This window comes from Hyperolius riggenbachi, chromosome 1 (genome assembly GCF_040937935.1).
Source record: "Hyperolius riggenbachi isolate aHypRig1 chromosome 1, aHypRig1.pri, whole genome shotgun sequence".
Taxonomy (NCBI): Eukaryota; Metazoa; Chordata; class Amphibia; order Anura; family Hyperoliidae; genus Hyperolius; species Hyperolius riggenbachi.
The window spans coordinates 645571118-645596678 of NC_090646.1; the positions used below are offsets into that span (position 1 = coordinate 645571118).

Below are 25561 nucleotides of genomic sequence, written 5' to 3' on the forward strand. Positions count from 1 at the left end.
TATAAAGGCCATGCTGAGAATCCCCTATGGATAGATGGACTATCCCAAAACTTGTTGGAAATGTCAGATTTCTACTACCTACTGTAAGTGACAGCAACATAGGAGAGAAGTAATGTATGGCTTATTTTTACTCTGAAAGAAATGTACTTCTTATTTTTAGGTGTTTTAAACTCTAGGATTTTCACGACAGTTCCTCTTTAAGTTCCCTTTAGCCTGGTTGCTGCAGTCAGAAGAGAGATGTTTATCGCGCATATACGCTTTGCATTGCGCTTATTCCCTGGACATTTCTGCAAGTTGCTCATTAAGACCAGGTGACTGGTATCGCCTTCCAGCCGCTTAATGAGCATCCAGCTTAATGTAAAAGAGATGTTATCCAACACAGAACTGACTCAGAGCTTGAACTGGAAATGCGTCAGTAAACAAATGAAATAAATACACAATATAGGAGCCTTGCACCTCCTTACACATTGTAATTACATCTCTTAGCAACTAATCTCCCGGCTGTCAGTTCCTGAACTCTCCCTCAGATCATGGCGGAGCTGCTTGGAAGTGAGGGAGAGACTTTGATCGCTGCTGCAGGGAACCTGCTTGTCTTTTGATCCCGACACAATGAAAGGTCAAACTGCCTGTCAGACATGTGATACCAGACATAACAGCGGCCTATCCAGCCCAGGAGATCTCTACAACCAGGGCCCTTTTTCTGAATGCATTTAGATTTAAAAAGAAATAAAGTTACTGAACTTTTTGCACAGGGCAAAAGGGAAAAACAGAGAGGAATGCACCCTTTGTGTATTTAGAGCGTTTAGCTTGTCCAATTCCCCCTCATCTGTGACTAATTACAAGTGTAATTTGATTTCTCTGCCAGTCAGCTGGTTGCCTCTGCAGAGCAGCTCATTTGTAAACACAGGATGTTAACCCTATGTCTGCTTTCATGAAAGCAGGAAGTAGACACCATTGCAGATTTATGTGCATCAGCTGTAACAAAGAAATGTTTCTTTCTTTTAGAGCAAAGAGGAAGCTCCGAGTTCAGGTCCGCTTTAAAGGATATCAGAGTTGAAAGTGTAGAGGGTTCTTTTACTTTCGGGTGGCTTCTCCTAGCCCAGGCAAACTTTACGTGGCCTGTGCCACTAAATTCCAACCCCCCCCCCCCCCCTCCCTCCTTGAAAAGTAGTGAGCAGGAATCGGGGGATTTGAAACTCACCCCGCTCACCGATGTCCCACACCGCATCTCCATGGCAACAGGATGGCACATGACGTGATGTCAGGACGCGCTAGCGTATTAAGCGCTGTCACGTCATGTGACATCCTGTTGCCATGGAGATGACGCGGGACATCTGTGAGCGAGGCGAGTCTCAAATCCCCCGATGCCTGCTCACTACTTTGCAGGGAGGGAGGAGGGAAGAAGGGGAATCGGGCAGCCTGTCAGTGGGCCGGAGAAGCAGCCTCACGCGGGCTGGATGCGGCCCGTAGTTTGCCCCCCACTGTTCTAGTCCCTGTAGTCATGTAGGTCCCTCGCTGTCCTCATCCTGTGAGGGCCAGTAAAGTGCATGACTTAGCTAAGTCGCACACTACTGCGCATGTCCTTGCCCGGTGGCACGCCTCCTCGATAGCGCTCTGCACAGGCGCAGTATGTTAACACTCAACCAAACGTGCGCAGAACGCTCCAGCCCACAGGAGCGCGATCAAGATGGCGTGCTGTCACGACTACTTTACTGGCCCGCACAGCGGATCAAGGATGAAGACTGGGAGGACAGTGAAGGACTTACAAGACTGTGGGGGCTGGAAGAAGCCCCAGGAATGTAAAAGAACACTATTTCCAACTCAGTTATCCTTTAAAATAAGGTCAACCTGACATATAAAAAAAAATTTACCCTCCAAAACTAGGACTTTTAGAATGCTCCCGGGCATAAGAGCGCGATGAGGGTGTGTGCCTGGCTGGGCCACGCATTTGTAGGAGACCATGGCCAGCCAGATTACTGGGGTAGATAGCAGCAGAACGGAGCGGCTGGAGAGGATGGCGATGGAGCCCACGGACCTCATGGAGCTGGAGGAATCCCCAAGTATAAATACACCAATTGATCACATCTCAGGCAGACTTTGAATTCAGGACCACATGGTTGGAAACAGATTTCAGCACCGGACAGCAGGACAGGGTGCGCTCCATTTAGCTCTGACACTTCCTTCTTCCAGCTCGGAATCAGGAAGTATCAGAGCTAAATCAAACATCCCCCATTCTGCTGTCCGGTGCTGTAATGGTGCTGAATGCAGCTCCTCGGGTTCTGAGCCATGTGGTCCTGAATTTGAACACCAACACTGTTCTGGATGTGAGCCTGGCTTCAGGGGCATAAAGAGATGATTTGCATATACGGTAGTGATGCATCTTGGGAAACCACAGCTGCTCACTTAAAGCGACTCTGAAGTCTCCTAAAATTGCTCTATTTAACATTAGCATTGTAACCCAAGCTAAAATGCTGCATCCCCGCAGCAGATTGCTACATTTAAACGCCCCAAATACCGGGGCAAAAATACACGACTTTCAAAGTCATGGATTTTGCTGCCCGGGGAGGCAGAGCGGTGAGCTGCAGCTCTGCCTCCATTTGCGTCAATCCGCACAAATCTCCGCCTCTCCCCCGCCCCTCTCAGTGAAAGAAGGCTGAGAGGGGCAGGGAGAGGCGGCCATCAGTGGGGATTGACGTGAGTAGAGGCAGAGCTAGAGCGGTAAGCTCTGCCTCTACAAGGAACGCTCCCCATATTTAGCCCAGGGGATTTGGGGGGGTTAAATGTAGCGATCTGCCGCGGGGATGCAGCGTTGTAACTTGTCTTATAGTGTTGAAAACAACTGTTAAATAAAAAGTACAATTTTTGGAGTCTTCAGAGTCTCTTTAAAGCTGAATTATCACAAATACCTTCTGTTTTATGAAGGCAAATTACACTGCGCAGTGCAAGTAGGAGGGCTTTTCAGTCTTTTTCAGCCACTTCTACCTTCCTAGTGGTTCTGGGTCACCATGAGCTCTGTGTGTATTCTGTAGCCTATCCGAAGTGACACTTCCCCTCTCCCAGCGACAACTCTCTTCCATGACAGCTAAACCTTCTCACCCCTCCATTCCCCTCAGTGAGTTATATTCGCCTAAATGACAGCTTATTCCTCCTGGACCTCTGGACTGACATGTGAACGCACGCACACATACGCACGCTTACCTCCCCCATAAAAACAGAATACAAACTTTTTCTTAAAGGGCTACTGAAGTGAGAGATATGGAGGCTGCCATATTTATTTCCTTTCAAACAATACTTGTCTGGCAGTGCTCCCGGTCTATTTGGCTGCAGTAGTGACTGAATTACACCTGAAACAAGCCTGCAGATAATCTTGTCAGATCTGACAATAAAGTCAGAAACATCTGATCTGCTGCATGCTTGTTCAGGGGCTATGGCTAAAAGTATTAGAGGCAGAGGATCAGCAGGGCAGCCAGGCAACTGGTATTGCTTAAAAGGAAATCAATATGACAGCTTTCATATGCCTCACTTCAGTTGTCCATTAAAGAGGAACTTTAGCGAAAAAGGAAAAAAAAATGAAATCAATACATTGCATTGTGAGAAGTTAAACAGAAGAGAGATCAATAAATGATTGATATTCGCCCTGTAATTTGTTCATGTTATTTGATCCACAATGATCCTGCAAGTCACCATCTTTACTACTGGCAGACAAGAAGAAAAGAAAAAAACTAGACAGCATCACCTTCCATTATCTATAAACACACCCACTAACAAGGCGATATGCTAAAATGTTGTTGTTTTTTATAGCTATACATATGCACAGAGGGAGATACTGGTTGCTTGGCAGTTGGAAACAGCTGTTATTTCCACAATGCAACAAGGCTCACAGACAGGAAACTGTCAGGACCATGGTCCTGACATCACACTGTGGGAGGGGTTTTACCACAATATCAGCCATACAAAGCCCCCTGATGTATTTGAGAAAAGGTAAAGATTTCTCATGGGAAAGGAGGTATCAGCTACTGACTGGAATGAAGCTCAATCCTTGGTTACAGTTCCTCTTTAACCACTTGCCGACTGCGCACTCATAACGCGCGTCGGCAAAGTGGCAGCTGAAGGATCAGCGCTGCAGGCTAATTAATCAGGAAACAGCCGCTCGCGCGAGCTGGTGCTTCCTGTCAATTCACGGCGGGGGGCTCCGTGAACAGCCTGCGGGCCGCCGATCGCGGCTCACAGGCTAAATGTAAACAAAAGCGGAAATAATCCGCTTTGTTTACATTTGTACAACGCTGCTAACAGTAGCAGCGTTGTACTAGATCAGCGATCCCCAGCCAATCAGCGGCCGGGGATCGCTGTCACATGTCAGGCAGGAGCCTGTTAGAGGCTGCACAGGAGAGATCCATTCCTGTGCAGCCTCCGATCTCCGGGGAAGGGAGGGAGGAGAGGGAGAGGGGGAATCCTGCGGTGGAGGGGGGCTTTGAGGTGCCCCCCCCCGCCAGCCACATGCAGGCAGGAGCGATCAGACCCCCGCAGCACATCATCCCCCTAGTGGGAAAAAAAGGGGGGCGATCTGGTCGCTCTGCCTGGTGTTTGATCTGTGCTGGGGGCTGTGGAGCCCACCCAGCACAGATCTACTAAATCAGCGCGGGTCCTTAAGGGGGGGTAAAGGCTGGGTCATCGAGTGGTTAAAGCAAACCTGTGAGGCTTGCAATACAAAAATTTAGATACTTACCTCGGGAAATGGGAAGCCTCCAAAGGCTTGCCTCTTCCTCCTCTGCCAGCATTGAGATCCTCGCATCTCGCGGGCCCGTGGCCGCACTGCACCTGCCCCGTGGTACAGACATGCTCAGGCTTCAAAAGAAAGAAGCTGAGCCCGATTGGGTCTATGCTATTGCAGCGGCACGGATGGCTAGCACAAACGCAGTAGCACAGATCTGCTTGGGCTTTTCCGCCAAAGCCCAGTACTACCGCAAGCACTGGATCTTTCAGCTGGAGGCCGCAAAGCATCAAAGTGCCGGTTTTGGGGGCGGAGCCAAGCGGAAACAAGAGGTGGGCCTGCCAGAGGAGAGGGACTGACTCAAAAAATAGTCAGAGCAAAGGAGAGCGGCCTGGGGGGCTCATCAAGCCCCGCGGGCCGCCAGTTGGACAGACCTGCTCTAGAGCAGTGGTTCTCAACGTGTGGTATGCATACCCAAGGGGGTACTTCTGATGGTTCGAGGGGGTACACAGGCTTGATATACTTAAGGAATAACAAATTTAGAGTTTTAGAAAATGAGAAATATCTTATTTAAACAACCCCAAATTAGTGTTTTAGCTAATTAAAAGCAATAGTAAATGCTTGGAAATTGTCCTGTACTATGATTAAATGTAAATTAGTCAAGGGGTACTTGTGATAATGGTTACTAGGCTAGGGGGTACTAGGTGAGTACAGGGTTTTAAAAGGGGAACAGACCAATAAAATGTTGAGAAACACTGCTCTAGCGGACCCAGAGTCTCCCCCTTCCGAGGTGAGTACATCTTTGGGGCACTTTTTTTTTAAAATACAATGATACTGTGTTTGCCTTGTGCATTTGTGAAAGGAAGAAGAGGTTGCAAAGTATCTACACACGCTAGTCTACAAACCCGGAGTATCTCTTTAATGTCCAGCAATTAGGAGGCCACGCCTACATCTGCTCTTATTAGAGTTAAGCCTGGAGGGCTGTGGTCAATCCTAGGAGTGGAGACACGTCATGGTGGCAGGGGACATGGCTGAGTCACTCCATCATTAGAAGTCAATCTATCTCAATGTGATCAGCCAGAAGCAGCCTAATGGCCATCATGTACAGGAAATACATCTACACGCAGATTTGTCATCATATTACAGAGCGCCGGCTCCTGTCACCCACCGCTTGTCAGACTGGCAATTATTCTTCATTACTGAGCACTCATATTGGAACACTAAGGGGCACCTGCAGCGCAAAGAGACAAGCTGCCAGAAGCATATGCAGTATATATATGGGGAACCCAGGAGAGGGAGGGAGGGAGGGGGGGGCGACCCCCCCCCCCTCCCCGCTGCTGTGCCAAATACCCCCTTCCTGCCTGTTACCCCCCTTATGCAGCGTATGCTACGCCGCTGGTCAGCTAGTACTGTATACTGGATGATGTTCGTTCTTCCCCTTGTGTCACCTGGACTGACCTTCCAGTCACTTGCTGCCTGCACCTTCCAATCACAAAGTGCGTAGCATTCATCCGTGTGCCGTGCTTGCAACTTAAAGGCCCAGTGCACACCAAAAACCACTAGCAGATCTGCAAAACGCTAGAGGTTTTTGAAGCAGATTAGAAATATTGTTACAGTAAAGACTGTTACTGAACAGCTTCTGTAACAAAAACGCCTGGAAAACCTCTCTGATCTAGCGTTCTTCAGAGCGGTTTTCCACTTTCCTATACTTTTGACATCCTGTACTATATTTGGACAGCGGCACGGACAAGCCTGGAAGGTCATGCAGAGGGCCCTTGGAGGTGAAACAGGTCATTTGGGCAATGACGCAGCTATGTTAAATTTGAGCGTTGCATAGACCACACTGTTGATTGCAGCCATCGCGGTAATTCAGCGGATGATAAATATCGTGTTCTGGTCAGTTAGCGTTAGGCATCGGCTGGGAAGGGTCAGTTAGCGTTAGGCATTGGCTGGGAGGGGGGGGGGCATTGGTGGGGGTTAGGCATTGGCTGGGAGGGGGGGTATTGGTGGGGGTTAGGCATTGGCTGGGAAGGGTCAGTTGGCATTGAGCATTGGCTGGGAGGGGGGGTATTGGTGGGGGTTAGGCATTGGCTGGGAAGGGTCAGTTGGCATTGAGCATTGGCTGGGAGGGGGGGTATTGGTGGGGGTTAGGCATTGGCTGGGAAGGGTCAGTTGGCATTGAGCATTGGCTGGGAGGGGGGGTATTGGTGGGGGTTAGGCATTGGCTGGGAAGGGTCAGTTGGCATTGAGCATTGGCTGGGAGGGGGGGTATTGGTGGGGGCTAGGCATTGGCTGGGAAGGGTCAGTTGGCATTGAGCATTGGCTGGGAGGGGGGGTATTGGTGGGGGTTAGGCATTGGCTGGGAAGGGTCAGTTGGCATTGAGCATTGGCTGGGAGGGGGGGTATTGGTGGGGGTTAGGCATTGGCTGGGAAGGGTTAGTTAGCGTTAGGCATTGGCTGGGGGGGTGGGGGTTAGGCATTGGCTGGGAAGGGTCAGTCAGGGTCAGGCATGGGCTGTGGGGGTTGCGGTTACGCTTAGGCGCCTGCACAGTGGGGCTGTGCTCACTCACATACAGGAGCCCAGCGACAAGTGCTTTTCTGTCGGAAGTCTCTGGAGATTACAGATTTCTCGGAGCGGACTGCACAGGTACAGTAGTTCTGCTCCTGTGCAGTCCGCTCTGGCCTACGTGGCGGTGATTGACAGCGGCGATCGCGCAGGCGCAGTACAGAGCGACCTCCAGGTCGCTCTGACATCATCGCCGGGGACCGGGTCGGAGCTCCGGCAAACGGCTGCGGGCTGAGCTGCGGGAGCTGCGGCGAGGGAGGTCCTGGGAGCTTGGGGCTGGAGCAAGCCACCGGTAAGTAGTGTTTATTTTATTAAAATTTCCCTGACAAATCCTTTCAGGGCCCATTCACACTTGAGCGTTTTGCCGCGATTTTGTCAAAATGCTCAAACGCTATCGCTTTTTAAAAGCGCTAGTGTAATGAAACACTACGGGCCTGTTCTTACTTGGGCGATTTGCGCTAATCACCGCAAATCACCCCAAAATGCTAAACGCAAACGCGTAGCCTGCACCATTTTCAGGCGATTTCCCAGCGATTGCGTTTAGTGCTATAGAAGTGTGAATGGCAATTTTTTCGGGTTAATCGCGCAAAATCGCCATAGCACAACGCTAGCAAAAGCGCTAGCGTTTTGCAATCAGCAAGTGTGAATTGGCCCTTAATGCCTGTACTGTGCAGACAAACAGCCCTTCTGCTGAATGCCTGGCCTAACACACTGCAGTTGAAAATGTAGTAACACAAGCCTGACAAAGCCATGAGCACTTATGGCTGTTTCACACCAAAACTTTTCCGGTCCCTAGCGCTTTGAAAAGCTAGGATAATGTAATCCTATGGGCTTTTTCACACTAGACTAGAGAGAGACTAGAGAGAGGTATATAAAAAAATTATTTCAGCGTTTCCCCTGAGAGTAAAAAGGCCAGATTAAGCTGAATGGGAGGATTGGCGGCCAAGAAGAATATTTTTCTACACGTTTTCCCCCTTTAGCCTGGACAGGCACGGAATGAGATCGTGGGCCTGATTCACAAAGCGGTGCTAACAGTTCGCACCCTGGTGAAAAGCCCTTTATCATGCCTAAACTCAGTTTAGGCATGATAAGTTTAGGTGTGATAAGTTTAGGTGTGATAAGTTTAGGTGTGATAAGTTTAGGCATGATAAGTTTAGGTGTGATAAGTTTAGGTGTGATAAGTTTAAGCGCCAACTGCGTTAGCACCGCAGTGCACAGCTGATCAAAAGTTTTGGCTAGCAAAGATTGGTGCACTTCGTATAAAGTTTAATGGCGCTGCTTTGCGTGCGGGACTTTGCAAGCGATCTAAACTTATCTAAACTTAGCATGCCTAAACTTATCACACCTAAACTTAGCATGCCTAAACTTATCACACCTAAACTGGCTTTTCACCAGAGTGGTGCAATGGTTATCATGCCTAAAGTCTCTAACTGGGTTAGCACCGCTTTGTGAATCGAGCCCCTTGTGTTCACAGCTCCATCCACATATGACATTTCTATTAGCAGCACTCAGGGAGGCCTGACAGCCGCAAATACATTCTTATTCCAGGTGAGAAGAAAAATATAATGAGATATCAACCGCAGTATGATGAGCAGCTTGTAAGGTTACTGCTGTACCGGCTAGACCAGAAAACTACGCAAACACCACCGTCTGTCTTCCGGTGTAATGGAAAATGCTCTTATAAGGCAGTAGGATTTCATTTTTCAGTTTTGTTTTATTGACTTATTAATGTTGGTTCTTTCTTTTCAATACATTTTTACTCTGGTTATAGATCAATTATAATGATACAACTCCTTTACTCAGCACCTTCCTTCGAAGATCTGGCATGCCCGGCCAACCTTGGAGCACATGGTTCTTCTCGCTTGGTTACTGGAAACTTCTCTGTTATGCGCTGCGCATTATCCCTCCTCCACAGTAACATACTCATTGTCAGACTCTAGGCTAGACACATGTCCGTACAGAACTAGCCACTAGCCTAGTGACATCTGTACAGAACTAGCCGCTAGCCTAGGGATACGTCTGTACAGAACTAGCCAGTATGCTAGTGACACGTCTGTACAGAACTAGCCGCTAGCCTAGTGACACGTCTGTACAGAACTAGCCAGTATGCTAGTGACACGTCTGTACAGAACTAGCCGCTAGCCTAGTGACACGTCTGTACAGAACTAGCCGCTAGCCTAGTGACACATCTGTACAGAACTAGCCAGTATGCTAGTGACACGTCTGTACAGAACTAGCCACTAGCCGAGTGACACGTCTGTACAGAACTAGCCGCTAGCCTAGTGACACATCTGTACAGAACTAGCCAGTATGCTAGTGACACATCTGTACAGAACTAGCCGCTAGCCTAGTGACACGTCTGTACAGAACTAGCCGCTAGCCTAGTGACACGTCTGTACAGAACTAGCCAGTATGCTAGTGACACGCCTGCACAGAACTAGCCGCTAGCCTAGTGACACGTCTGTACAGAACTAGCCGCTAGCCTAGTGACACGTCTGTACAGAACTAGCCGCTAGCCTAGTGACACGTCTGTACAGAACTAGCCGCTAGCCTAGTGACACGTCTGTACAGAACTAGCCAGTATGCTAATAACACGTCTGTACAGAACTAGCCAGTATGCTAATGACACGTCTGTACAGAACTAGCCAGTATGCTAATAACACGTCTGTACAGAACTAGCCAGTATGCTAATGACACGTCTGTACGGAACTAGCCGAGTGATACATCTGTACAGAACTAGCCACTCCTCCCTGATTATGGGGAAGGAGGTTTCTATGCAAATGCTAATCAGTCTAACTGCAGCTGTAAAGGGTTGCTAAAGCCGCTCCCCCCTACCACCAAAAAAAATAAAAAATAAAAAATAAAAAATAAAATCAGTTTAAGGTCATTGGGCGTCATAAAAAAAACCAAAAAAAAAACCAAAACCCATACAACACAGACACTTTCCTGAGGTGAGGGAGGGCTGTGCGTCCTATAGAGCCTTCCTGCTCCTCTCCCGGGCCACGTTCCAGCGCTGGCTCCCCGTAGCAATATTCAATCTATACGATCAAATACTGCTGTCTCCGCCGGTGAAGGAAGGCTTCGGAGCCCGAGTGTTCCCGGAGACGGTATGCTCCATACTGCGCACGTGCTCATGCCCTCTCTCACGTGCACTCATGCAGGCGCAGTATGGAGCTGCCTGTCTTTGGGAAGACTCGGCTCCCGAAGACGCTCGAAGAGCCCCTCGGAGGGGAATTCACACGGTGAAGCGAATGCTGCACAGAGGGCTCCGGGAGAGGAGAGGCTCATTAGGATCCAGAGCCTTCCCTCGCCATAGGTAAGTATCTTTTTTTTTTTTTTGTAAAGCCAGCATCAGCAACCCCCTCAAAGCTGGGCGGTTGCGGCCAGACGGAGGCTACTGCGCTTGCGCAACCTTGAGCCGCGTGCTCCCTGATCGTTCTGCCGGGTGCATTCTGCGCCTGCACAGTAGCGATTTTCGAGTACTGCGCATGCGCAGAATGCTGCCGTGCACAGCGCCATGATGAGGAGGTGCACGTCCGGCCAGTTTTTTTTTTTAACAAATCAATTTTTATTGATTTTCAGGTAACAAAAACAAACTAGTACAACATGTACAGTAAAGATGAAAGTAGCAAGTCATCATCAATACAGCATATAGGGAAATACAAGGAGCGAGATGGCAAGAAAAACCCAGCACATTACATCTTGTATAGGTAAATAGCTCATAAAACAATGCTCAGGCAGAAAACAGAACATTTGGCTGCATGCTCCATAGGATCACAGTTGTTTCAGGCTGGATCGATGATTAGAAACAGAAGCAGAGAGGGAGAAAGTGGAGTTAGAAAAGAAGGAGATAAAGACAAGAAAAGGAAAGATCTCCGGTGCAGGCCTCAGTATCCCAAAATCCATTTAGAGGATGGACTTATAATAAAGTTGTCTTCAGTGACAAATGAATATAGAAGTGAAATATTTTAAACTAATCTTCAGGACCAGCAGGAAGTGCCTCTACATTGTTATACCAAGGGGCCCAGATTATGTCAAATCTCTGCGGCCAGTTTTGCTGGGGTCGGCGCGGGCACAGAAGGACCCCACAGGGCCTCAGGTAAGTTAAACTGTTCTTTTTCCCCCGCTTTAAATTTCCGTTATTGTTAAAATTAATACTTTTAAAAAAAATCTCTTTTTACAGCTAGCCCTAATTATATTTTTTGAAAATTAGGGTTAGTTCTAAAGAGATTTTTAAAAGTATTACATTTTAACATTTTTAAAATTAAAATTTAAATGCAATTTTTTTTTTCCAGGTGTACCCGGACCTTTTTTCCTTTTAGCTCAGTTTCAAGTCAGAAAGTATGCAGAGCTCAAATGTCCTAGTACACAGGCCCACAAAGCAGCACACACCAGTTACTAGTCACTGCACACCCTGATTGCTGAGTACTTTTCTGCGGATCTCCTTGATGTACATCAGAGACTGTTTATGACTGAGCTGACTGCAGTGCCTGAATCCCCCTGTATCCACCGTCCGCAGCATCCCGCGCCGGCACTGGGGAACTGTACACAGACCCGCTCACATGTCAATCATCAGCGTTGGGAATGTTATTTTACAGGCAGTCACTGAAGAAAGAGGCCACATGACCCAGCATGGATGTTTACACAGTCGCTATGTTCTCAGAGTCACTCGCCAACTGAAACAAGTCCTATTACTTTATAAGGGATCTGTCCTCATGTGAAGTCTGAGGGTTATGGAAGGTGCTGCTGTGGTCTTTTTAGAACAGGGGTAGGGAACCCATGACGCGGGAGCCAGACGTGGCTCTTTTGACGGCTACATCTGGCTCACAGTTAGGGGTTGATTCACTAAGCTACACTGCTCAAGCAGCTCAGCTTAGTGTGGCAGCGCAAGTAACATTTTCAAAGTTCACGCTGTAGCATGCACTACTTGCTCTCGCTCCCCCCAAAACTAATGGCTGCTCCAATTGTCCCACCCTGGAACCTGTCAGGTCCAGTGGCTTTGCAGGATGAAATCCCAGCACTTTGATTGGCCCAATAGACAGCCTGTCACTTGCCAGAGTGCGGGGATCTTGTCCTACAAAGTGAATCAACCCCCAAGTCAGCTAGCTAATTGTACAAGCTGTTAGTCGGTATTTCTCCTGTCTGGCTCTCGGGGAAATTGCTGAAACCAAAGAGAAGCTGAAGATGTGTGGGACGCTTCCGTTGTTCCGGAGAATCAACTGTATACACATCACCATGGCAATAGGGACGCGAGCCCTCTGCTGCGCATGTGCACTGTCCCAGTTTAAAACATATTGTATGGCTCTCGCAGAATTACATTTTAAAATATGTGGGGTTTATGGCTCTCTCAGCCAAAAAGGTTCCTGACCCCTGTTCCAGAGTGTACCATTTAGGACCAAATTCTTTAAAGTATCAGCTGCAGAGCCCCCGCTGCGCGCCAACCCCCTTGCTAGCGTAGGGTGCGGCAGTTGTATGAGTATGCGGTCTCTTCACGCCCCTCCTGGGACCCGCAAAAGAATCTTAGACAATAAATCTGAAGATTGCTCGCGGCCACGCCCTCCTCCATGAAAGAGAGCGGCCGCACTGCTCAGGCGTAGAGTACGGCCCGCGCCTTTGTAGTTGTACGGGGCCACTCGTTTTTCTGTGTGCACGATTGGCTCCGTGCTACTGCCCGGATGTAAACTCATTGCTGGAGGGTGGAGGGCGGGGAGGAAGGACACAGAGGGGAGCGCAGACGCAAAGATAAGAAGGCAGTGGAGGGGTCTTAGAGGATCGTGGGGTCCCTGGTTCAAATCCTAGCCAGGTCAACATTTACAAGAAGTTTGTATTTTCTCCCTGTGTCTGTATGGGTTTCCTCCCACATCCCAAAAACATACAGATAAGTTAATTTGCTTCCCCCTAAATTGGCCCTAGACTACGATACATACACTACACGATACATACATAGACATATGACTATGGTAGGGACTAGATTGTGAGCTCCTTCGAGGGACAGTTAATGACAAGACTATATGTACTATGTACAGCGCTGCGGAAGAGGTCGGCGCTATAGAAATACTAAATAATAATAATAATAATAATAAATAGTAAAACCCTAAGACCTCCATCAACCGATGCATGTCTAACCCTAAGACCTCCCTCTACCGATGCCTAACCCTAATACCTCCCTCTACCGATGCATGCCTAACCCTAATACCTCCCTCTACCGATGCATGCCTAACCCTAATACCTCCCTCTACCGATGCATGCCTAACCCTAATACCTCCCTCTACCGATGCATGCCTAACCCTAATACCTCCCTCTACCGATGCATGCCTAACCCTAATACCTCCCTCTACCGATGCATGCCTAACCCTAATACCTCCCTCTACCGATGCATGCCTAACCCTAATACCTCCCTCTACCGATGCATGCCTAACCCTAATACCTCCCTCTACCGATGCATGCCTAACCCTAATACCTCCCTCTACCGATGCATGCCTAACCCTAATACCTCCCTCTACCGATGCATGCCTAACCCTAATACCTCCCTCTACCGATGCATGCCTAACCCTAATACCTCCCTCTACCGATGCCTAACCCTAATACCTCCCTCTACCGATGCCTAACCCTAATACCTCCCTCTACCGATGCATGCCTAACCCTAATACCTCCCTCTACCGATGCATGCCTAACCCTAATACCTCCCTCTACCGATGCATGCCTAACCCTAATACCTCCCTCTACCGATGCCTAACCTCAATATCTCCCTCTACCGATGCCTAACCCTAAGACCTCCCTCTATCTTTGCCTAACCCCAAAACCACCCTCTACTTATACCCAACCATAATATCTCCCTCTGATACCTAACCATAATATCTCCCTCTACGGATGCCTGACACTTAACAAATCCCCCCCCCCAGGTGCCAGGTGTCCCCCTCCCCCACCTAACACTTAACCCTTTCTCCACCTTAACCCCCCTCCCTGGTGCAAAGCCGTGACTTGCGGCAAAGGTACATTTAGACCCCTGGAGGAGCCTGATAAAATCACAGGTGCCAAGGCATGCCAATGTGCAAATTTAGGAATCCAGCTTCAACAGTGGAAATTCTTATTGGTTCTTTATGGACTAATGAGAATCCTCCCTGTTGCTAGGTAGAACTCCAGTTTATGTTTTTATTTTATTTTTTTTAAATCGTATAGGGAGCCCCATGCTTCTGCCAGGCTCCGACCCGAGAGTTAACACTGAGGACACATTCACAGTGCTCTGTTGCGTCGCAACGGAGGTTTAAGGGAAGAAATCGCATAGCAATGAAAATTCAATATTATGTTCACAGTCAACGGGGTACGTAAAAATAACAGATCCTGCTATGCGTTTATGCAAATTATGCGTTGACACGTTCAATGTTAGTCTGGTGACGCTCACGTTTGAATTTTTGAGCTGCGTCGCACTACGTTACAGGCATTGCACATGCGCGCATCTGTTTTTAAAAAGGCGGGGCTTTATACTCTCAAATGTGCAACACAAACGCCGCACATCTATGATGCAATTTTCCTTGTTATGCCTCCGTTACGTCGCATGCCTCAGCAACACCTTATTTGCTTCTTTGCGTTGCGTTTTATCTGCATTGTGTAGCAATGCAACGCGCTTTGGCACTGTGAGCGTAGCCGGAGGCTGGGCTCACGGTGGTCAGTCGTATAACTCATTATAATGAGTGTGAACTGCAATGGAAACTGGACATAGACTTTCATACAAAGCCTGCATGCAGCGATTTAGAATGACGTGATCGGTTACTGTGAAAAGGCTCATAGAATAGTATGGGTAGTAAGTTGACATGAAAAAAATTTCTGCAACACAACTGAGCACTGTGAACCTAGCTTTAGTGGTGCGCTGCATTACGCACACATTATAATAAGTGTCAACTGCAATGGAGACTGGGCACAGACTTTACTACACAGCCTGCATGCAGCAAGTTAGGATAACGCGATCAGTTACAATGCAGTACTGTGAACACCCTAATAGAGCTGTACGGGCAGTGAGCTGACATGCAGAGTTATTCTGCAGCACAACTGACCACTGTGAACCCTAGCCCTAATTCTTGATTCTGGTTTTACATATACTTTTTTTTGCGTTGTGGTGGGGGTACGATGCTCCTTCCGAATTCCACTGCAACGCAAAAAACAACAAACATGTGACCCTCCATCAGAGTGCAGCAGAGTGCACCAACAGGGTAATATGCATAGCACCACCCACCGCTCAGTGACGTACTCCCCGAGATTCCCGTCAGTCCGTTAATGCGCATCGTGCGTTAGGCGCAGTGCTTGCAGCAACGCGCTGTTGCCTTTGCGCCGTCTCGGATACTTCCGACGCACCGCAATGGACCTCTGTAGATTTTCATTGCTTTTGCGGCCCCTTGAGGCAAAATAAGGTAACGCAAATTTACCATGCTAGTGTAAAAAAGGGGCCTCACTGATTTCAGTGCTTGACTGAATTTAGCCCTGCAATGAATGAAGAACCACAATACCCAGCTGTTTTTTGTGGCTCCTCGGTCACTGGTTAGTCTGTTTGTTTAGTGGGCACACATCACATTGTACAGCACAACATGGCAGCAGTGGCACAAGGTGGGCCTACCACTGCATCGTCACTACTTGTGTCAGACGTCCAGGCACAGGCCAAAGTACTAGAGATACAGCCATGGAAATAGGAGTTTGTTCTAGAGATGGCCAGGGAATTTCCCATTATGCTAAATTTAGATAGTAAGATGTGAGCCGAGTGTTCCTAAAACCGTAATCCTGTTCCAACTGCTGATTTTTCTGCCCTCTTCCAAAACAGCTCAAATTGATTTTTAATTTTTTTTTGAAGCACTCTCTGTGTGGACCAGAGTACATCAGACTAATGTGCCAACTGCTTAGAGCAGGGCCGGATTTACCATAAGGCACTGTAGGCGCGAGCCTACAGGCGCCTGATGATGGAAAGGCGGCTCACTCTCCTCCCCTAGTGCCTCCCTCCTTCCCTACGCAGAGACCCAAGCAAAACAGAAATGAGATTAGTGCTGCATTCCACTGACCAGATCTCCCTTCATTTAGGGGCAACTCTAGCTACCTAATACCAAGGATAGCTCTGGCTACCTAATACTAAGGGGCACCTGTAGCGCTCTATGATGGGCAAGGGAATTAAGGGAGAAGTGACAGTTGGGTTCGGTGGCAGATTGTAGGTCCATGAAGGGTGAAGTCTAGGGTGCCACAACATCTGTGCCTATAGGCTCCTGTGATGTAAATCTGGGCCTGGCTTAGAGTTAATCTGAAACAAAATAAATAAATTTGATACATGACTCTGGATCCTATTGAGCCTTCCCTGTCCCCTTGCTCCAGGGTGGTCACCCCTGTCCCATGTATTCCACCAACTGTTCGAATAAGCCTTTGGGGACCCTCGGAAGGGTTCAAGAGCACTCGTGTCCCTGAGTGCTCCTTAAAGGGAAGGTCTGAGCAACCTAAAAATAAAAAATCCACTTACCTCGGGCTTCCTCCAGCCCCCTGCATCTGTCCTGGCAGCTGTCCTGCGCCCTCGCTGCAGCTCTGGTTGCTCCCGGTCCCCTCTGGTGCAGATGCAATCTGCGCTCCAGAATGCGTCTCACTGACGTCATCCAGGCAGTACTGCGCAGTACAGATGACGTCAGCGCGACTAAGAGCCACTCACGCAGGTGCAGTGGACATCTTGCACCAGAGGGGACCCCCGGCCACCGACAGGGAGCGGAGATGCAGCGAGGGCACAGGACGGCTGGCAGGCGCTGGAGGAAGCCCCAGGTAAGTGGATTTTTATTTTTTTTTATTTTTAGCTTGCTCGGATTAATCTTTTAAGATGGGAAGCTCCATGCTCCGCATGTGTGAGATCGCACTTGTCCCCCTTAAGGACCGGAGACCGATGGTACAAGAAACATCGGAACGACAAATCGCCGCATATACCCGCCGCAATCGCCATCCGCACTGCACGCTGGGAGCCTCAGCCACACACCCTGCCGTCTCTATGATGGCAGAATTCCTGTAAACCGGTCAGGAGCCGCTTTCATTGGCTCCTGACCCTGCCTATAAATGAAAGCCAATGGGAGCTGCTTACGTTGATAGACAGGGTCAGGAGCCAATGAAAGCGGCTCCTGACCGGCTCACAGGGCTCTGCCGTCATAGAGACAGCAGAGCAGATTTCAATTAGCTTGGTCCTTAACTAGTTAATGCAAAACTGAGGTTTTCAAAACAAGCATCTTGTGTTGCAGTAACAAGTGTTCGGAATATACCCACTGGTGCTTCTGGGGGGGGGCACAAGGGACAAAGGGACATGCAAGGGGGCAGAGGTGGCACTGGGGACTGAAGGAGGCATGAGATAGGAGGCAAAAAGGGGGACAGAAGGAGGCAAAAGGGGGGCCAAAGGGAGGCACAGGGGGGGGGGGCACTCCAGGTAATGGCCTGGAATGCCTTTGCCTAAAAACATCCCTGGGACCATGGTGGATGGTTGTGTGCTCAGAGTTAAGGTGTGGCGAATAAATTTTGTAGAAATTGCACAGAAATTGATCATTTATGTGCACTAGGAGAGGGATTCTGAACAAATAGCAGAGCTGCTGTTTACTAAACAACCAGCAGAGAATGGAGGTAACCCCCAGTCATTACCAGCGTGCGCAATTAGTTGGTCATTTGGGTAAGAGATTATGGATGAGTTTGTAATCCAGATATCCTAACATACAACAGAGAGCTTACCCCATGACAGGCCCTTCACTGACAGGCATACATGCAAAAATGGCACTGGGAAATTTGGGCGCAGGGTGAATCTGAAAAATGGCTCTCCCTGCTATAGCAAAGTTCTCAGCAGCGCTAATTACTATTCCCCCCTCCACGCAGCCATGGAGTGAGATGCAATTCGTCTGCCAGCTATTGCTAGCGGCTTAATTGCTCTGTATTGTTCGTAATTTGGGCTCCGTCTCTTGCCGGCCCCAAATTTGACAGATCTTGACAGGTTCCTCAGTGACAAACGCCCCCCCCTCCATGGCAGGTACCTCACCGACAGACCCCTCTTCTCCCCTCCATGACAGGTTCCTCAGTGACAGACCCCCAGCATCAGAACCTCACTGACAGGTCTCAGTGACAATCCTCCAGCAAAATACACCTCAGTTACTGGCAGACACTTCAGTCAGTGACAGATCTCCTCATAGTACACCCCTCTGGTAGACCTACAGGACAAACTCCTGAGTGACAGAACTTCATAGAGAATTCATTCATTCCCCGACAGACCCCAGCGACATACCACTCCATACCAGACCCCACCCACTGTCTGTCCAGTTTTTTTGATTGTTTGATTATTTCACCATCAATTAATCCATCTCCATTTGTTGCCCAACCGATTATAAAAAAAATGTTTTTCCGATCAACAAAACTGATCTGAAATGGTTGCTTTAAAAAAGGGAAGGTCCGAGCACACTAAAAATAAAAAAATCTACTTACCTCAGGCTTCCTCCAGCCCCTTGCAGCTGTCTTGTGCCCTCACCACAGCTCCCGGTCCCCTACGGTGGAAATGCTGACCTCGCCAGGTCGGCATTGGTTTGCGCTTCACCATGCGGCTCACTGAGTCGCACTGATGTCATACGGGCTGTACTGCACAGGCGCAGAAATACTGAGCCTGCGCAGTACAGTCCGGATATCGTCAGCGTGACTCAGAGCCGCTCGCACAGGCACAGTGGACATCCTGCGCCGGAGGGGACCCCGGGCCACCAGCGGTGAGGGCACAGGACGGCTGGCAGGGGCTGGAGGAAGCCCCAGGTAAGTGGATTTTTTTATTTGTAGGTGCTCGCATGTGTCCTTTAAGAATCGTTTGCACTTGATTGGGGACATAAATGAAGTTTATTTCCTGCTAATCCAATCACTCAGATGATACTTCTATCACCTGACCAAACTGATCACATGCTTCTCCATGGGTTCTTCTAGACAAGGCCATCACTAGTAAAATAGTAACAGTCTGAACAAATCCAGCACAGTTGATGGCAGAATATATTGATGACAGGGGATAGCTGCTGTACAGACATCAGACTGTCATCCAAAATGATCACAAATGATTGTTTCATTTGACATAATTCTAATTACTATGAGCTTGATTCAGAAAAGGGTGCTAAGTGTTAGCACGCCAGTGAAAAGCCACTTTGCATGTGCTAACATGTTTTGCACGTGCTAAGTAGTTAGCACATGCAAACTACTTAGCACATGTAAACTACTTAGCACCCTGGTTTAAAAAAAAAAGAAAAAAAAAATCAGTGTTTATTCAATAAAGAAAAAGGAACATATGACAGAATATGCAGTGTAGCAGTGCACCTCCTAACTTTTCCAACAGTAGCTTCAGCATCAATTATCACTGTGGAAGATGAGAGGTATTGTTAACAATAATATAATGATCGTCACATAATATATAGAGCTCAGATTGAATTTAAATTTCCAAATATTCTATCTTTTACAAGATCATAATTAGCAAGACCAGGGTATCTAACCATGGAGCTTAGCACCCTAGTTAGCACGGTGCTAAGTAGTAGTTTGTATGTCCTAACTACGGTGCTAAGTAGTTTGCATGTGCTAGCTACAGTGCTATGTTTGCATGCGCTAACTACGGTGCTAAGTAGTTTGTATGTGCCAACTACTTAGCACGCCCAAAGCCTTTAGGTGTGCTAACTGGGTTAGCACAGTTTACTGAATCGAGCCCTATATGTCTAACATCAACTAATCCTGCCTCGTTCCTAGTGTCATATATTATGCTAGGTATACACCATACAATTTTGTGTTAGATAGATGGTTTGATAGACAATTTCAGACATGTCCGACCTTATTTTCGATCGTTTTTCTGATCGATTTCTCATAGAAGTGAATGGAAATAGATAAGAAAAAATAACAGAATCGAAAATCGATCAGATGGAAAATCGACTAAAAAATCGCATTGTGTGTACCCAGCATTAAGAACACATACCTATCTGAGCACAAAAGTCCGTATAACTGTCTTCATTGATCCACACGGCAAATGGCCAGGTGCCCAAATGTAATTCTGGGAATCCCCCTGGGATATTATTATCCATTAGCGGTCATGTGATGTAAACAAATCTGCAACGGCCAGTAATAAGCTGGGGGTGGCGTTGGGGCGGGGAAATTGAAGTTTCCTACATTTTTCTGTTGGCCATTGAGGAAGAGAATTCCAATGCAGGAATCGCAAAGAAGCGACTGGAAGCTGTTTTAGGCCTATGCTGTATAATATGGCTACATAAGTAGTTAGGCTGATAAAGTTTAATTTATTATTATAACGTAAACTAAACCTAACCCTAAATCTTGTAACCTTACAACCCCTGCTGACATAGAGGATGGCCAAAAATATAGACCCTGAACAGGTCACTTTGCTTAAAGAGAATCTGAAGTATTATAATTTTTTTTTTTTTTTAAACTCACAAAACACAAAGAGATACTTACTAAAGAAAGGGAAGGCTTTGGGTCCTAATGAGGCTTCCCGCTCTTTTCACGGTCCCCACATTCCAGCGCTGGCTCCCCGTTAGTCTCTGACCGATGGATCGGAGACTGCTCTCTGCCACTGCAGGAGGCTTTGGATGTCTTCGAGAGCCTGAGTACTATGTACTGTGTACGTACTGCACATGGGAGACACCATGCCTGCACAGAGGGCTCCCGAAGACTTTTGAAGCCTCCCGAAGCTGAGGAGAGCAGTCTCCGACCCATCGCTCGGAGACTGCTACTGGACAATGCAGCGATAGAACATTAGGACCCAGAGCCTTCTCTCTCCTTAGGTATTTTTTTTGGGGGGGGGAGGGGGGGGGGGTTAACAGAGTAATCAAGCAGCTCAGGATGACCCAAACCACTAGGAAAGCATAGGGGAATAAAAGAGACCGAAAAGCCCTCCTACTAAAAAGAAATGCTTGGTGTGACTTGCCTTCTTAAAAAAACAGAAGGAAACTTGCAATAATTCAGCTTTAAGTGAACATCTGTGGTTACCCACAATGCACCACTACTAAATACGATATGCAAATTATCTCTTTGTGCCCTTGTAGTCATGCGTGCATTCAGAACCGCTGGTGTATTGCATGCCTATAGATTTGAATTTTACACAGCCACATCAACCAGACAATTTGTTTCAGACTTTTGATCCTCATCAGTACATGGCAGGGATTGATATGGCTCTATGGCAGTGATGGCTAACCTTGGCACTCCAGCTGTGACCAAACTACAAATCCCATCATGCCTCTGCCTCCCCGAGTTATGCTTAGAGCTGTCAGAGTATTGCAATACCTCATGGGACTTGTAGTTCCACCACAGCTGGAGTGCCAAGGTTAGCCATCACTGCTCTATGGGATAGGCCTTGGACCAGTACAAGAGTGATCAAGCAACTCGGGGTGACCGAAAATTACAAGGAAAGTATAGAGGACTAAAAGAGACCGAAAAGCCCTCCTACTGAAAAGCAATGCTTGGAGTGATTTGCCTTCTTAACAGTGGCCTAACAATAGGGGCTGCAAGCCATACAGCCGCGGGGGGCTGCTGGAGAGATACGCAAAGAGCGCACTTCTCCTGCGAAGACTGGCTCCGACTAACAGCAGTGACGGGACCCGATACCGGAACTGCGGGCAGCGGAGGACAGCGGTGTGGGAGCGATCAGAGCACATGGGGTTGGAGGAAGCTTCAGGTATGTATAAATATTTTTAGTTATGTGAGATCTGGTTTCCTTTAAAGAACACTTGAACTGAGAGGGATATGGAGGCTGCCATATTTATTTCTTTTTAAATCATAGCAGTTGTCTGGCAGACCTGCTGATCTTCTTGGTTGCAGTAGTATCTCGACCACACACCTGAAACAAGCATGCAACTTAAATCTGACTAGATTAAGTCGGACTTCAGTCAGAAACATCTGGTCTGCATAGCTGTTCAGGGTCTACAGCTAAAAGTATTAGGATCAGTAGGACAGCCAGGCAACTGGTATTGTTTAAAAGGAAATAAACATGGCAGCCTCCATATCCCTCTTCAGGCATCTTTTAAAAAGTGTGTGTGTGGGGGGGGGGGGGGGGATCCTGACTCCAAACAGTAATGAGATAAATTCCATGGATCAACATTTCACAATGCAGAATAAGAAAGAATTTAAGATAGCTTCAGATATGTCTACCTGACGAACAGGAACCTTCACATTCTGTTATTTACTATAGAAAATGTAGGTCATTTCCGTCCGATCTCTTTTTAAAGATAACTTTAGCATTTGCTCCGACTAATTCCGGAGGAAGCAGATTCCACGTTTCACAGTTGTCATAATTGAGCAATTTGCGAGCGCTACCTCTATCTGGCTGACGTGCCTAAGAGGATACAGATGACAGTTTTATACAAAGAGGACTCCTATTATATAGTCGCAGAAACCTTATATAATAGGAAACTGAGTGGAAATCAGGTTAATGTATGCGCATAATAGACGCGGTAAACCTAACTACGGCCGTAAAAGAAAAATCATTAAGGAAGAAGCTATTTCGTTACAGTCATTGATTGGGATGATAACTTGCGTTCAGGAGTAGGCTGCAAATCACATCCTAAAGGGGTCTCCCGTGCCAAAATGCAACCCCCCCCCCCCCCTTGCAGAGCACTAGTCTTCCCCCCCCCCAGCGGTCATATCCCAAGTGTCCCTTGCAAATAACCTAAACATTTTCCAAAATTTCCATTCGACTTTCAAACCAAATATCGGTTGCATTTTGGGAAGCAATCGTTTCTGCCTATCTTAATACTCAATTCATAAAATGAATGTATTATTAGCAAGTACTCCACCCCCCACCCCCTTCAACATATGCAGGTAATGCGAAGGAGACACTCCAATGGCGTCAGTAAACTTGCATTTATTATTTAGATTGCAAAACACGTTTCAGGGTTTCTCCTTTGAAGAAGAGGGAAACCCTGAAACATGTTGGCAGGCTACATTACACTACACAATACATACATAGGCATAGGACTATAGGAAGGATTAGATTGTGAGCTCCTCTGAGGGACAGTTAAGACAAGGCAATATACTCTGTACAGTGCTGCGTAAGATGTCAGCGCAATATAGATACTAAATAATTATAATAATAAACACAAGTTTACTGATGCCATTGGAGTACCTGCTTCAAATATATATTGGATACATATCGGTGTATTGGCGACCGACGGAGGGATTGCGCACCGGCAGATTGGGTGTGTTGTGCCCGGTAGTGGCTACTCCAGCACACCTAACTGCTACTAACACCTGCAGGTAGACAGATGTGTCCTCTCAGGCAGCACAGAGCGCAAGAACAATGAACGGCACGCCGCAACCAATCAGAGACCCTTTACTTAACTGATGTGACTGGGGGAAAAGTAAAGATCAGGGCATGGGCACTTGGCATTATAGGATGGGTATAGGAGAATGAGCCCTTTCTGCAGGAATACTGGGGAAGGGGTGCTGGTGGGGGGTGATCATCTTAGCACTGATGCTGCAGATAAGCCCATGGTGCAGCAGCAACAGCCAAGAAAGATGTTCATTGTGTCTGCAGAGCTAATTGTGTGCAGGGCTGGGGAGCATCCTTAGCAGGCACTTACTGTTATGGTGACAGTGGCAATCCCCTCTCCAGGCTGCTGCTCCTTCCTCCTCCTCCATGCTTTGTTCTTCAGACTGCCACTATTGCTCAGTGCATCCTCCTAGCAGCAGCAGCTGGGGTCCTCCAGCCAGCCAGGCAGCCGCTCCTGTGTGTCTGTGGAGCTGATCAGCAGCAGCCCATTCACTCCCTGATCACACACTGGAGTCAGCCTTGCCTCAGCCTTCCCAGGGAACTCCTCTAAGGCACGCCCACCGCCTGACGTCACCACCAGCTGTCCAGCTCAGGCACACGCCTGCTAGGTAGGGTTGTGGGTTTTGCTGCTGCTGCTGCCCAGCCCAATAGTGCTGCTGTGAAAGGCTATTTGTTTTTCTTTCCTTTATTCTTTTTTTTTTTTCGTTTTCATTTAAAGGGAACCTAAAGTATGTAAAAAAAAGAGTTTTATTTACCTGGGGTTTCTGCCAGCCCCCTACAGCCATCCTGTGCCCGCGCCATTTCCAAATGATCCTTCAGTCCCCCGTTGTGGCTCTCGTTAATTTTTGCTGATGTACAAGTCAACGTCCAATGCGCCTGCGCAGCTCTGCCTGCGCACATCCCTGCACACACTCCCATTTGCGGGAGTATTCTGCACAGGCGCAGTGGACCACGACTGAAGAAACTGCAAGTGAGCTGCGGTGGGGGACTCGAGGATCGTTTGGTAACAGCGTGACCACAGGATGGCTGCAGGGGGCTGGCAGAAGCCCTAAGAAAGTTATTATTATTATTTTTTTTTACATCAGGTTTCCTTTAAAAGGAACCTAAACTGAGAAGGACATGGATTTTTCCTTTTAAAATAAAGTGCTCCGACTGAAGTCAGACTGGATTAGCTGCATGCTTGTTTCTGGTGTGCGATTCAGGCACTACTGCAGCCAAAGAGATCAGTAGGACTGCCAGGCAACTGGTATTATTTAAAAAGAAACATCCATGTCTCTCTCAGTTTAGGTTCCTTTAAAGGAACCACTATCGCGAAAATCGTAAAACTGTAAAATAACATAAACATATATAAATAAGAAGTACGTTTCTTCCAGTATAAAATGAGACAGAAATGACTTTTCTCCTATGTTGCTTTCACTTACAATAAGTAGTAGAAATCTGACAGAAGTGACAGGTTTTGGACTAGCCCAGCTCCTTATGGGGGATTCTCAGGGTTTTCTTTATTTTTAAAAGCACTCAGTGAATGGCAGTTGCTCTGCCCAACTGCCAAAAAAGTGTGCAAACAGATAGGGGGACGGTCTGCATCTTTATATAAATCCTTTTATGGGATTGTCTCTTAAGAAATAATAACGGCCATGCGGAGAATCCCTTACGAAGAGATGGACTTGTCCAAAACCTGTCGTAATGTCAGATTTCTACTCCTTACTGTGATAGCAAAATAGGAGAAAAGTAATATACGGCTCATTTTACTCTGCAAGAAACATATTTTTAATTTTATGTGTTTACATGTATTTTAAATTTTGCAATGTTCGCGATAGTGGTCCTTTAAGGGAACATGAAGTGAGAGGAAAATGATAGAAGGTGCTGTGGTGAAAGATTTTGAGACCCAGCAGATTCTGCAACTTGCCGTACATTGCATGCGCGCTTGTATGGACAGTGCATAACTGTGTATGTGCGATTTCTTTCCGTAAACCCGGCTGTAATTAATTTCAACTGTCGTCACCTCTCCCATCAT

The 25561-nt window shown here is 47.5% G+C and overlaps 1 protein-coding gene across 1 annotated transcript in view; it reads right to left on the reverse strand.

The window, feature by feature from the left end:
- The window catches only part of MAPK4 (mitogen-activated protein kinase 4), a 152832-nt gene extending 128789 nt beyond the window's left edge, over positions 1 to 24043 (reverse strand). Inside the window, exon 1 of the mRNA XM_068251357.1 lies at positions 23858 to 24043. The gene's annotated coding sequence lies outside the window, so the exon portion shown is untranslated. The remainder of the gene's footprint in view (positions 1 to 23857) is intronic.
- Between the last annotated feature and the right edge of the window lie 1518 nt (positions 24044 to 25561).